The sequence below is a fragment of the Orcinus orca genome, chromosome 10 (genome assembly GCF_937001465.1).
Source record: "Orcinus orca chromosome 10, mOrcOrc1.1, whole genome shotgun sequence".
NCBI lineage: Eukaryota > Metazoa > Chordata > Mammalia > Artiodactyla > Delphinidae > Orcinus > Orcinus orca.
This window is the reverse complement of record NC_064568.1, coordinates 45,497,914-45,511,451: the sequence shown is the minus strand read 5'-3', so window position 1 is coordinate 45,511,451 and position 13,538 is coordinate 45,497,914. Positions and strand designations below refer to the sequence as shown.

Sequence of the window (13,538 nt, the reverse complement as noted above, 5' to 3'; positions counted from 1 at the left end):
TGGGAAAGGAAATAGTTAATCAAGTCCAGGAAGCACAGAGACTCCCGTACAGGATAAATCCAAGGAGAAACACACCAAGACACATTTAATCAAACTATCATAATTAAATACAAAGAACAAATATTAGAAGCAGCAAGGGAGGGCTTCCCTGGTGGCGCAGTGGCTGAGAGTCCGCCTGCCAATGCAGGGGACACGGGTTTGTGCCCCAGTCCGGGAAGATCCCACATGCCGCAGAGTGGCGGGGCCCGTGAGCCATGGCCACTGAGCCTGGGCGTCCGGAGCCTGTGCTCCACAAGGGGAAAGGCCACAACAGTGAGAGGCCCGCGTACCACACACAAAAAAAAAAAGCAGCAAGGGAAAAACAACAAATAACATACAAGGGAATCCCCATAAGGTTAACAGCTGATCTTTCAGCAGAAACTCTGCAAGCCAGAAGGGAGAGGCAGTACGTATTTAAAGTGATGAAGGAGAAAAACCTACAACCAAGATTACTTTACCCAGCAAGGATCTCATTCAGATTTGATGGAGAAATTAAAACCTTTACAGACAAGCAAAAGCTAAGAGAATTCAGCACAACCAAACCAGCTTTACAACAAATGCTAAAGGACCTTCTCTAGGCAGGAAACACAAAGAAGGGAAAGACAATAACAAACCCAAAACAATTAAGAAAATGGTAATAGGAACATACATATCGATAATTACCTTGAATGTAAATGGATTAAATTCTCCAACCAAAAGACATAGACTGGCTGAATGGATACAAAAACAAGACCTGTATATACGCTGTCTACAAGAGACCCACTTCAGACCTAGGGACACATACAGACTGAAAGTGAGGGGATGGAAAAGATATTCCATGCAAATGGAAATCAAAAGGAAGCTGGAGTATCAATTGTCATATCAGACAAAATAGACTTTAAAATAAAGACTAATACAAGAGACAAAGAAGGACACTACATAATGATCAAGGGATCAATCCAAGAAGAAGATATAACAATTGTAAATATTTATGCACCCAACATAGGAGCACCTCAATACATAAGGCAAATACTAACAGCCATAAAAGGGGAAATCGACAGTAACAATCATAGTAGGGGACTTTAACACCCCACTTTCACCAATGGACAGATCATCCAAAATGAAAATAAATAAGGAAACACAAGCTTTAAATGACACATTAAACAAGAGGGACTTAATTGATATTTATAGGACATTCCATCCAAAACAACAGAATACACTTTCTTCTCAAGTGCTCATAGAACATTCTCCAGGATAGATCATATCTCGGGTCACAAGTCAAACCTTGGTAAATTTAAGAAAATTGAAATCGTATCAAGTATCTTTTCTGACCACAATGCTATGAGACTAGGTATCAGTTGCAGAAAAAAATCTGTAAAAAATACAAACACATGGAGGCTAAACAATACACTACTTAATAACCAAGAGATCACTGAAGAAATCAAAGAGGAAATAAAAAAAATACCTAGAAACAAATGACAATGGAGACACAATGACCCAAAACCTATGGGATACAGCAAAAGTAGTTCTAAGAGGGAAGTTTATAGCAATACAATCCTACCTTAAGAAACAGGAAACATCTCGAATAAACAACCTAACCTTGCACCTAAAGCAATTAGAGAAAGAAAAACAAAAAACCCCAAAGTTAGCAGAAGGAAAGAAATCATAAAGATCAGATCAGAAATAAATGAAAAAGAAATGAAGGAAACGATAGCAAAGATCAGTAAAACTAAAAGCTGTTTCTTTGAAAAGATAAACAAAGCAGGAACCACCTTACAGCAAAAAAACACATTACAAAGGGGATGAGGAACCCAGCAGTGACCACCTCACACCAAAGGGTCCACATCACAAAGGGGATGAGGAACCCAGCAGGAACCACCTCACATCAACGGGCCCACATCACAAATGGGACGAGGAACCAAGCAGGAACCACCTTACAGCAAAAAACCACATTACAAAGGGGATGAGGAACCCAGCAGTGACCACCTCACACCAAAGGGTCCACATCACAAAGGGGATGAGGAACCCAGCAGGAACCACATCACACCAAAAGCTCACATCACAAAGGGGATGAACAACCCAGCAGGAACAAACTCACACCAAAGGGCGCACATCAGAAAGGAAATGAGGAACCCAGCAGGAACCACCTCACACCAAAAGCCCACATCACAAAGGGGATGAGGAACCCAGCAGGAACCACCTCACACCAAAAGCCCACATCACAAAGGGGATAAGGAACCACGCTGGAAACACTTCACACCAAATGACCCACATCACAAAGGGGATGAAACCAAGCAGGAACCAGCTCAAACCAAAGGGCCCACATCAGAAAGGGGATGAGGAACCCATCAGGAACCCCTTCAAAACAAAAGCCCACATCACAAAGGAAATGAGGAACGCAGCAGGAACCACTTCACACCAAAGGGCCCACATCACAAATGGGATGAGGAACCCCGCAGGAATCACCTCACACCAAAATCCCATATTACAAAGAGGATGAGGAACCCAGCAGTGACCACCTCACACCAAAGAGTCCACATCACAAAGGGTATGAGGAACCCAGCAGGAACCACATCACACCAAAGGCCCACATCACAAAGGGGATGAACAACACAGCAGGAACAAACTCACACCAAAGGGCCCATATCACAAAGGGGATGAACAACCCAGCAGGAACCACCTCACACCAAGGGTCCCACATCACAAAGGCGATGAGGAACCCAGCAGGAACCACCTCAAACCAAAATCCCATATCACAAAGGTCATGAGGAAACCAGGACGAACCACCTCACACAAAAGGGCCCACATCACAAGGGGATGAGGAACCCAGCAGGAACCACCTCAAACCAGAAGCCCACATCAAAAAAGGGATGAGGGGCTTCCCCGGTGGCGCAGTGGTTGAGAGTCCGCCTGCCGATGTAGGGCACGTGGGTTCGTGCCCATTTCCGGGAAGATCCCACATGCTGCGGAGCGGCTGGGCCCGTGAGCCATGGCCACTGAGTCTGCGGGTCCGGAGCCTGAGCTCCGCAAACGGAGAGGCCACAACAGTGAGAGGCCTGCGTACCAAATAAAAAAAAAAAATGGATGAGGAACCAAGCAGCAACCACCTCAAACCAAAGGGCCCACATCACAAAGGGGATGCAGAACCCAGCAGGAACCACTTCAAACCAAAGGGCCAACAGAAAGAGCATGAGGAACCAAACAAGAACAACCTCACACCAAAGGGCCCGCATCACAAATGGGATGATTAACCAAACAGGAACCACCTCACACATAAGGCCCCACATAGAGGAGTTGAGGAAAATGGCGGAAGCGTAAGACGCGGAGATCACCTTCCTCCCCACAGATACATCCGAAATACACCTACTTGTGGAACTGCTCCTACAGAACACCCACTGAACGCTGGCAGAAGACCTCAGACCTCCCAATAGGCAAGAAATTCCCAACGCACCTGGGCAGGGCAAAAGTAAAAATAAACAGAGACAAAAAAATAGGGCCAGGACCTGCACCAGTGGGAGGGAGCTGTGAAGGAGGAAAGCTTTCCACACACCAGGAAGCCCCTTCGTGGGCGGAGACTGCGGGTGGCGGAGGAGAGCACAGCAACAGGGGTGCAGAGGGCAAAGCGGGGAGATTCCCGCACAGAGAATCGGTGCCGACCGGCACTCACCGGCCCGAGAGGCTTGTCTGCTCACCCACCGGGGCGGCGGGGGCTGGGAGCTGAGGCTCGGGCTTCGGTCGGATCCCAGGGAGAGGACTGGCGGCGTGAACACAGCCTGAAGGGGTTAGTGCACCACGGCTACCCGGGAGGGAGTCCGCGGAAACGTCTGGAGCTGGCAAAGAGACGAGACGTTTTCTTACCTCTTTGTTTCCTGGTGCGCGAGGAGAGGGGATTAAGAGCGCTGCTTAAAGGAGCTCCAGAGGCGGGCGCGAGCCGCGGCTAAAAGCGCGGACCCCAGAGACGGGCATGAGACGCTAAGGCTGCTGCTGCCGCCACCAAGAAGCCTGTGTGCGAGCACAGGTCACTGCCCACATCGCCCCTCCCGGGAGCCTGTGCAGCCCGCCACTGCCAGGGTCCCGTGATCCAGGGACAACTTCTCCGGGAGAACGCACGGCGCGCCTCAGGCTGGTGCAACGTCACGCCGGCCTCTGCCGCCGCAGGCTCGCCCCGCACTCCGTGCCCCTCCCTCCCCGCAGCCTGAGTGAGCCAGAGCCCCCGAATCAGCTGCTCCCTTAACCCCATCCTGTCTGAGCGAAGAACAGACGCCCTCAGGCGACTTACACGCAGAGGCGGAGCCAAACCCAAAGCTGAACCCCAGGAGCTGTGCGAACAAAGAAAAGAAACGGAAATTTCTCCCAGCAGCCTCAGATGAAGCGGATTAAATCTCCACAGTCAACTTGATATACCCTGCATCTGTGGAATACCTGAATAGACAATGAATCATTCCAAATTGAGGAGGTGGACTTTGAGAGCAAGATATATTATTTTTTCCCCTTTTCCTCTTTTTGTGAGTGTGTATGTGTATGCTTCTGTGAGAGATTTTGTCTGTTTAGCTTTGCTTCCACCATTTGTCCTAGGGTTCTGTCCGTCCGTTTTTTATTTTTGTTTTTTAAATTTTTTTCTTAAAAACTATTTTTTATTTTAATAACTTTATTTTATTTTATCTTATTTTATTTTATCTTTTATCTTTCTTTCTTTCTACTTTTTCTCCCTTTTATTCTGAGCCATGTTGATGAAAGGCTCTTGGTGCTCCAGCCAGAAGTCAGTGCTGTGCCTCTGAGGTGGGAAAGCCAACTTCAGGACACTGGTCCACAAGAGACCTCCCAGCTCTACGTAATATCAAACGGCAAAAATCTCCCAGAGGTCTCCATCTCAACACCAAGACCCAGCTTCACTCAACGAGCAGTAAGCTACAGTGCTGGACACCCTATGCCAAACAACTAGCAAGACAGGAACACAACCCCACTCATTAGCACAGAGGCTGCCTAAAATCATAATAAGGCCACAGACACCCCAAAACACACCACCAGATGTGGACCTGCCCACCAGAAAGACAAGATCCAGCCTCATCCACCAGAACACAGGCACTAGTCCCCTCCACCAGGAAGCCTACACAACCCACTGAACCAACCTTAGCCACTGGGGACAGACACCAAAAACAACGGGAACTATGAGCCTGCAGCCTCCAAAAAAGAGACCCCAAACACAGTAATATAAGCAAAATGAGAAGACAGAAAAACACACAGCAGATGAAGGAGCAAGGTAAAAACCCACCAGACCTAAGAAATGAAGAGGAAATAGGCAGTCTACCTGAAAAAGAATTCAGAATAATGATAGTAAAGATGATCCAAACTCTTGGAAATAGAATAGAGAAAATGCAAGAAACATTTAACAAGGACCTACAAGAACCAGAAAGGAAACAAGCAATGATGAAAAACACAATAAATGAAATTTAAAATACTCTAGAAGGGATTAATAGCATAATAACTGAGGCAGAAGAACGGATAAGTGACCTGGAAGATAAAATAGTGGAAATAACTACTGCAGAGCAGAATAAAGAAAAAAGAATGAAAAGAACTGAGGACAGTCTCAGAGACCTCTGGGACAATATTAAACTCACCAACATTTGAATTAAAGTGTTCCCAGAAGAAGAAGAGTAAAAGAAAGGGACTGAGAAAATATTTGAAGAGATTATAGTTGAAAACTTCCCTTATATGGGAAAGGAAATAGTTAATCAAGTCCAGGAAGCACAGAGACTCCCATACAGGATTAATCCAAGAAGAAACACGCCAAGACACATATTAATCAAACTATCAAAAATTAAATACAAAGAAAACATATTAAAAGCAGCAAGGGAAAAATAACACACAAGGGAATCCCCATAAGGTGATCTTTCAGCAGAAACTGCAAGCCAGAAGGGAGTGGCAGGACATATTTAAAGTGATGAAGGAGAAAAACCTACAACCAAGATTACCCAGCAAGGATCTCATTCAGATTTGTTGGAGAATTAAAAATCTTTACAGACAAGTGAAAGCTGAGAGTTTTCAGCACCTCCAAACCAGCTTTACAACAAATGCTAAAGGAACTTCTCTAGGCAAGAAACACAAGAGAAGGAAAAGACCTACAATAACAAGCCCAAAACAGTTAAGAAAATGGGAATAGGAACATACATATCGATAATTCCCTTAAATGTAAATGGATTAAATGCTCCCACTACAAGATACAGACTGGCTGAATGGATACAAAAACAAGACCCATATATGTGCTGTCTACAAGAGACCCACTTCAGACCTAGGGACACATACAGACTGAAAGTGAGGGGATGGAAAAAGATATTCCATACAAGTGGAAATCAAAAGAAAGCCGGAGTAACAATTCTCATATCAGACAAAATAGACTTAAAAATAAAGATTATTACAAGAGACAAAGAAGGACACTATATAATCATCAAGGGATCAATCCAAGAAGAAGATATAACAATTGTAAATATTTATGCACCCAACATAGGAGCACCTCAATACATAAGGCAAATACTAACAGCCATAAAAGGAGAAATCGGCAGTAACACATTCATAGTAGGGGACTTTAACACCCCACTTTCACCAATGGACAGATCATCCAAAATGAAAATAAATAAGGAAACACAAGCTTTAAATGATACATTAAACAAGATGGACTTAATTGATATTTATAGGATGCCATCCAAAAACAACAGAATACAAATTTTTCTCAAGTGCTCATGGAACATTCTCCAGGATAGATCCTATCCTGGGTCACAAATCAAGCCTTTGTAAATTTAAGAAAATTGAAATTGTATCAAGTATCTTTTCTGACTACAAGGCTATGAGACTAGATATCAATTACAGGAAAAGATCTGTAAAAAAATACAAACACATGGAGGCTAAACAATACACTACTTAATAACAAAGTGATCACTGAAGAAATCAAAGAGGAAATCAAAAAATACCTAGGAACAAATGACAATGAAAACACGACAACCTAAAACCTATGTGATGCAGCAAAAGCAGTTCTAAGAGGGAAGTTTATGGCAATACAATCCTACCTTAAGAAACAATAAACATCTCAAATAAACAACCTAACCTTACACCTAAAGCAATTAGAGAAAGAAGAACAAAAAAACCGCAAAGTTAGCAGAAGGAAAGAAATCATAAAGATCAGATCAGAAACAATGAAAAAGAAATGAAGGAAACGATAGCAAAGATCAATAAAACTAAAAGCTGGTTCTTTGAAAAGATAAACCATTAGACAGACTCATCAAGAAAAAAAGGGAGAAGACTCAAATCAATAGAATTAGAAATGAAAAAGGGGAAGTAACAACTGACACTGCAGAAATACAAAAGTTCATCGACATTACTACAAGCAACTCTATGCCAATAAAATGGACAAGCTGGAAGAAATGGACAAATTCTTAGAAATGTACAACCTGCCAAGACTGAATCAGGAAGAAATAGAAAATATGAACAGACCAATCACAAGCACTGAAATTGAAACTGTGATTAAAAATCTTCCAACAAACCAAAGCCCAGGACCAGATGGCTTCACAGGCGAATTCTATCAACATTTAGAGAAGAGATAACACCTATCCTTCTCAAACTCTTCCAAAATACAGCAGAGGGAGGAACACTTCCAAATTCATTCGGCGAGGCCACCATCACCCTGATACCAAAACCAGACAAAGATGTCACAAAAAAAGAAAACTACAGTCCAATATCACTGATGAACATAGATGCAAAAATCCTCAACAAAATACTAGCAAACGGAATCCAACAGCACATTAAAAGGATCATACACCATGATCAAGTGGGGTTTATCCCAGGAATGCAAGGATTCTTCAATATACGCAAGTCAATCAATGTGATACACCATATTAACAAATTGAAGGAGAAAGACCATATGATCATCTCAATAGATGCGGAGAAAGCTTTTGACAAAATTCAGCACCCATTTATGATAAAAACCCTCCAGTAAGTAGGCATAGAGGGAACTTACCTCAACATAATAAAGGCCATATATGACAAACCCACAGCCAACATCGTCCTCAATGGTGAAAAACTGAAACCATTTCCACTAAGATCAGGAACAAGACAAGGTTGCGCACTCTCACCACTCCTATTCAACATAGTTTTGGAAGTTTTAGCCACAGAAATCAGAGAAGAAAAAGAAATAAAAGGAATCCAAATCGGAAAAGAAGAAGTAAAGCTGTCACTGTTTGCAGATGACATGATACTATACATAAAGAATCCTAAACATGCTACCAGAAAACTACTAGAGCTAATCAATGAATTTGGTAAAGTAGCAGGATACAAAATTAATGCACAGAAGTCTCTTGCATTCCTATACACTAATGATGAAAAATCTGAAAGTGAAATTAAGAAAACACTCCCATTTACCATTGCAACAAAAAGAATAAAATACCTAGGAATAAACCTACCTAAGGAGACCAAAGACCTGTATGCAGAGAATTATAAGACACTAATGAAAGAAATTAAAGATGAGACAAATAGATGGAGAGATATACCATGTTCTTGGATTGGAAGAATAAACATTGTGAAAATGACTATACTACCCAAAGCAATCTACAGATTCAATGCAATCCCTATCAAACTACCACTGGCATTTTTCACAGAACTAGAACAAAAAATTTCACAATTTGTATGGAAACACAAAAAACCCCAAATAACCAAAGCAATCTTGAGAATGAAAAATGGAGCTGGAGGAATCAGGCTCCCTGACTTCAGACTATACTACAAACCTACAGTAATCAAGACAATATGGTACTGGCACAAAAACGGAAACATAGATCAATGGAACAGGATAGAAAGCCCAGATATAAATGCACGCCCATATTGTCACCTTATCTTTGATAAAGGAGGCAAGAATATACAATGGAGAAAAGAGAGACTCTTCAATAAGTAGTGCTGGGAAAACTGGACAGCTACATGTAAAAGAATGAAATTAGAACACTCCATAACACCATACACAAAAATAAACTCAAAATGGATTAAAGACCTAAATGTAAGGCCAGACACTATAAAACTCTCAGAGGAAAACATAGGCAGAACTCTCTATGACATAAATCACAGCAAGATCCTTTTTGACCCACCTCCTAGAGAAATGGAAATAAAAACAAAAATAAACAAATGGGACCTAATGAAACTTAAAAGCTTTTGCACAGCAATGGAAACCATAAACAAGATGAAAAGACAACCGTCAGAATGGGAGAAAATATTTGCAAATGAAGCAACTGACAAAGGATTAATCTCCAAAATTTACCAGCAGCTCATGCAGCTCAATATCAAAAAAACAAACAACCCAATCCAAAAATGGGCAGAAAACTTAAATAACCATTTCTCCGAAGAAGATATACAGATTGCCACAAACACATGAAAGGTTGCTCAACATCATTAATCATTAGAGAAATGCAAATCAAACTACAGTGCGATATCATCTCACACCGGTCAGAATGGCATCATTAAAAAATCTTCGAACAATAAATGCTGGAGAGGGTGTGGAGAAAAGGGAACCCTCATACACTGTTGGCAGGAATGTAAATTGATACAGTCACTATGGAGAACAGTATGGAGGTTCCTTAAAAATCTAAAAATAGGGCTTCCGTGTTGGCGCAGTGGTTGAGAGTCAGCCTGACGACACAGGGGACACGGGCTCGTGCCCCGGTCCAGGAAGATCCCACATGCCGTGGAGCGGCTGGGCCCGTGAGCCATGGCTGCTGAGCCTGCACGTCTGGAGCCTGTGCTCCACAATGGGAGAGGCCACAACAGTGAGAGGCCCACGTACCGCAAAAAAAACCCCCAAAAAACCAAAAAAACAAACAAAAATGCTATGCAACCATTACCATCATCTGCCTCCAGAACCTTTTCATCATTCCAAACAGAAACTTCATAGTCTTTAATAATAACTACCCATTTCCCTCTTCTCCTGCTCCCTGGCAATCTCTATTCTAGGAACCTAATATAAGTGGAATCATACAGTACTTGTCCTTTTGTGTCTGGCTTATTTCACTTAGCATAATGTTTTCAAGGTTCATCCATGTTGTAGCATGTATCGGTACTTCATTCCTTTTTATGGCTGAATAATATTCCATTTAATGGATAATACCACATTTTGTTTATCCATTCATCTACAGATGGACATTTGGATTGTTTCCACCTTTTGGCTATTGTAAATAGTGCTACTATGGACATTGGTGTACAAGTATCTGTTTGCTTCCATATTTTGGGAATATGCTCAGAAGTGAATTTCTGGATCGTACTCTATGTTTAAATTTTTGAGGAACTGCCAAACTTTTCTACAGCAGCTGCACCATTTTACACTCTCACCAGCAATGCATAAGGGTTCCAATTTTCCTACATCTTGGACAACACTTTTTATTTTCCATTTTTTTAATAACAGCCATCCTAATGGGTATGGAGTGTTATCCCACTGTGGCTTTGATTTGCATTTCCTTAATGGCTAGTAACGTTGAGCCTCTTTACATGTGCTTATTAGCTATATGTATATCTTCTTCGGAGGAATCTCTTCAAGTCCTTTGCCCATTTTTGAATTGGGTTGTTTTTTGTTGCTGTTTCTGAATTTACACAACTGATTTTTGACAAACGTTCAAAAGCAATTCAGTTGAGGAAGGATGCCTTTCAATAACTACTGCTGAAGCAATTGGACAGCCATAGGTCAAAAAAAAAAAAGAATCTCAATCTAAACCTCACATCTTACATAAAAATTATGCCAAAATAAATCATGAACATAAAACTCTAATGCTTTTAGAATATCACAGGGGGAAATCTTTGGGATCGAAGGCTAGGCAAGGAGTTCTTACACTTGACACCGAAAGAAAGAAATTGGTAAATTGGACCTAGTCAAAATTTAAAATTTTTGTTCTGTGAAAACCCATGTGAAGAGAAAAGGCAAGCTACAGAATGGGAGAAAATATTTGCAAACTACAATCCAACAAACGATTAATATCTAGAATGTATAAAGAATTCTCAAAAGTCAACAGTTAGAAATTGGGCAAAAGACATAAACAGACACTGCACCAAAGAGGATATATAGATTGCAAATAAGCACCTGAAAAAAATGTTCAATATCATTATCCATCACGCACATTATAACCCCAATTAGAAGTCACTACACACCTATCAGAATGGCTAAAATAAAAAATAGTGACATCAAACACTGGCAAAGATATGGAGAAAGTAGATAACTCATACACTGCTGGTAGAAATGTAAAATTGTACAGCCACTCTACAAAATAGGTTGACGGTTTCTTACAAAGCTAAGCATGTTATTATCATACAACTGGACTCTTGGGCATCTATCCCAGAAAAATGAAAAGTTAAGTTCCCACAAAATCCTGTACATGAATGTTTATATCAGCTTTATCTGTAATAACCCCAAACTAGAAACAGCCCTGATGTCCTTTGACCGGCAAATGGTTAAACAATTTGTGGTACATCCATACCATAGAAAACTACTCAGCAATAAAAAGGAACAAACTGACACATACAACAACTTGGATGAAGCTCTGGAAAATTATTCTGAGTAAAAAAGTCAGTCCCCAAAGGTTACATATTATATGATTCCATTTATATAACATTTCTGACATGACAAAATTTTAGAAATGGAGAACAGATTGGTGGTCACAGGGATTAGGGCCTTTGGGGGTGGGGAGGGAGGGAAGTGGGTGTGGCTACAAAAGCCCAAGAAGAAGAATCCTTGTGGCGATTTAAGTGTTCAATATCTGAGGATGGTGGTGAATATGCAAGCCTAAGCATGATAAAACTGTATAGAACTAAACACACACACAAATGAATACAAGTAAAATTACCAACGTCAATATTCTGGTTGTGATATTGCATTAGAGTTCTGCAAAATGTGAACTGGTGCCCCACCTTCATGCACGTCTGTGGGTGGATGCCTTATGAGGAAAAAAAAAACAACCGTGAGATATCTGAAGACTTTCTAATTATAAAGACCTGGATATAGCAGTGACTTAAATTGGTAAGTGTCTTTTTAAAAAACCCAAACATACAAGTGTTTTCCACTTTGAAAATAAACCATGTTCACTATATTTTAAATCCTCTAAAATGCAAAAATAAAAACACAGCACTGCAATTCCAGCACACGAATACAACCATTTTTAACTTTAATATTTCTATGCATTCCTCCGCAGTCTTGTTTCTGTTTCTAGAGGTTTTTAATTTTGTTTTTGTTTGTTTTGGTCGTGCCATGCAGGGCATGCGGGATCTTAGTTCCCCGACTGGGGATCGAACTCGTGCCCTGCAGTGGAAGCACGGAGCCTTAACCATTGGACCGCCAGGGAATTCCCTCCGTTCTTAGTTTTTAAAAACACAACTTCATTTACTTAGCAATTACTATTTCGTGTCCTGCCTTTTTCACTCACCGTCACAAAGTAACCTTTCCCCCCACACTTCCACATTTTCCAAAGACATTCTGAATGGCTACGTTAAATTTCTTGGTAGGATCATTCACCTTAATTCCTCCCAGCAGGACTGCGGGATGCGTATCTCTGCGCAGAACGTTTGGCCCACAAAACTTTTAAAATATGTTCCAGAAGCGGACCACTGGGCCAACTTTCAAGTCTCAAACACAAGACGCCCTCATCCGTCAGCCCACCTCGCCTATTTACTTACCGCCTCAACCCGGACCATCTGCGCCTCTGTCCCTTTCCGAACTCCCGGTGACCTCTTGGTTGCCGTAGACTCGTGAGGACGTCACGCAGCGGCGTGGCTGGTTTCCCTGGTGACGGTTGCCAGGGCAGCGCAAGAAGGCGTCTGATAGAGGTGCCTGAGCTGCTGCAGCCCAAGAAAGCAGCAGCGGAGTGACCACTGTAAGTGCGGGGTGGAAAAGTACAGAAGGGCCCGGGCTGGAGCTGGGGGAGCCGGCAGCCACCGGGGCCCTGGCCGGAGCCAGGGCTGCATACCTGTGTAAAGATTTATTGAGCTGTACACTCAGGACTTATGCACTGCACTATGTGTAAATTACAATTCAACCTAAAATTATACCTTAGTTAAAAACAGTAATGATGTCTGAGCCCCATTCCTAGGAATTAAGATTTTAAATGGTCCAGGGATGTGCCCCAGCATTGCTATATTTTAGGAACTCCTAGAAGATTCTAATCGTCAGCCAGAGTTGAGAGCCACTGTTTTTAGGGACAGGAAGGAGTCAACTGTTGAATCTGAGTGATGGGGGGGGCAGTATTCTGATGCCATTCGAGGTCTGGTGGCACATTCAGGCATGGGAGGGTGTGTAGAGAGCTGACGCTTAGCTCAGCTCAGCTTTGGCTTTCAGGGGACCTGAAGTGAGGGTGGGTCTTCCAAGCTTCCTCATGGACACATGCAAAGATAAGGAGCCAACTCCAGGCTTGGGGGTTGTAGACAGGGCTGACTATGTGCTGAGCACTCTTGGGAAAGGAGCAGTTTGTGGAGTTTGCTTAGGCTCAGGCTTCTTTTCCTACTCCAAGGACAAG

General features: G+C 42.2%; 1 protein-coding gene across 1 annotated transcript in view; it reads right to left on the bottom strand.

Moving 5' to 3' along the window:
- The window catches only part of ACKR2 (atypical chemokine receptor 2), a 70,706-nt gene extending 66,401 nt beyond the window's left edge, over positions 1-4,305 (bottom strand). The window contains exon 1 of the mRNA XM_049693657.1: positions 3,877-4,305. The gene's annotated coding sequence lies outside the window, so the exon portion shown is untranslated. The remainder of the gene's footprint in view (positions 1-3,876) is intronic.
- Positions 4,306-13,538: the final 9,233 nt, after the last annotated feature.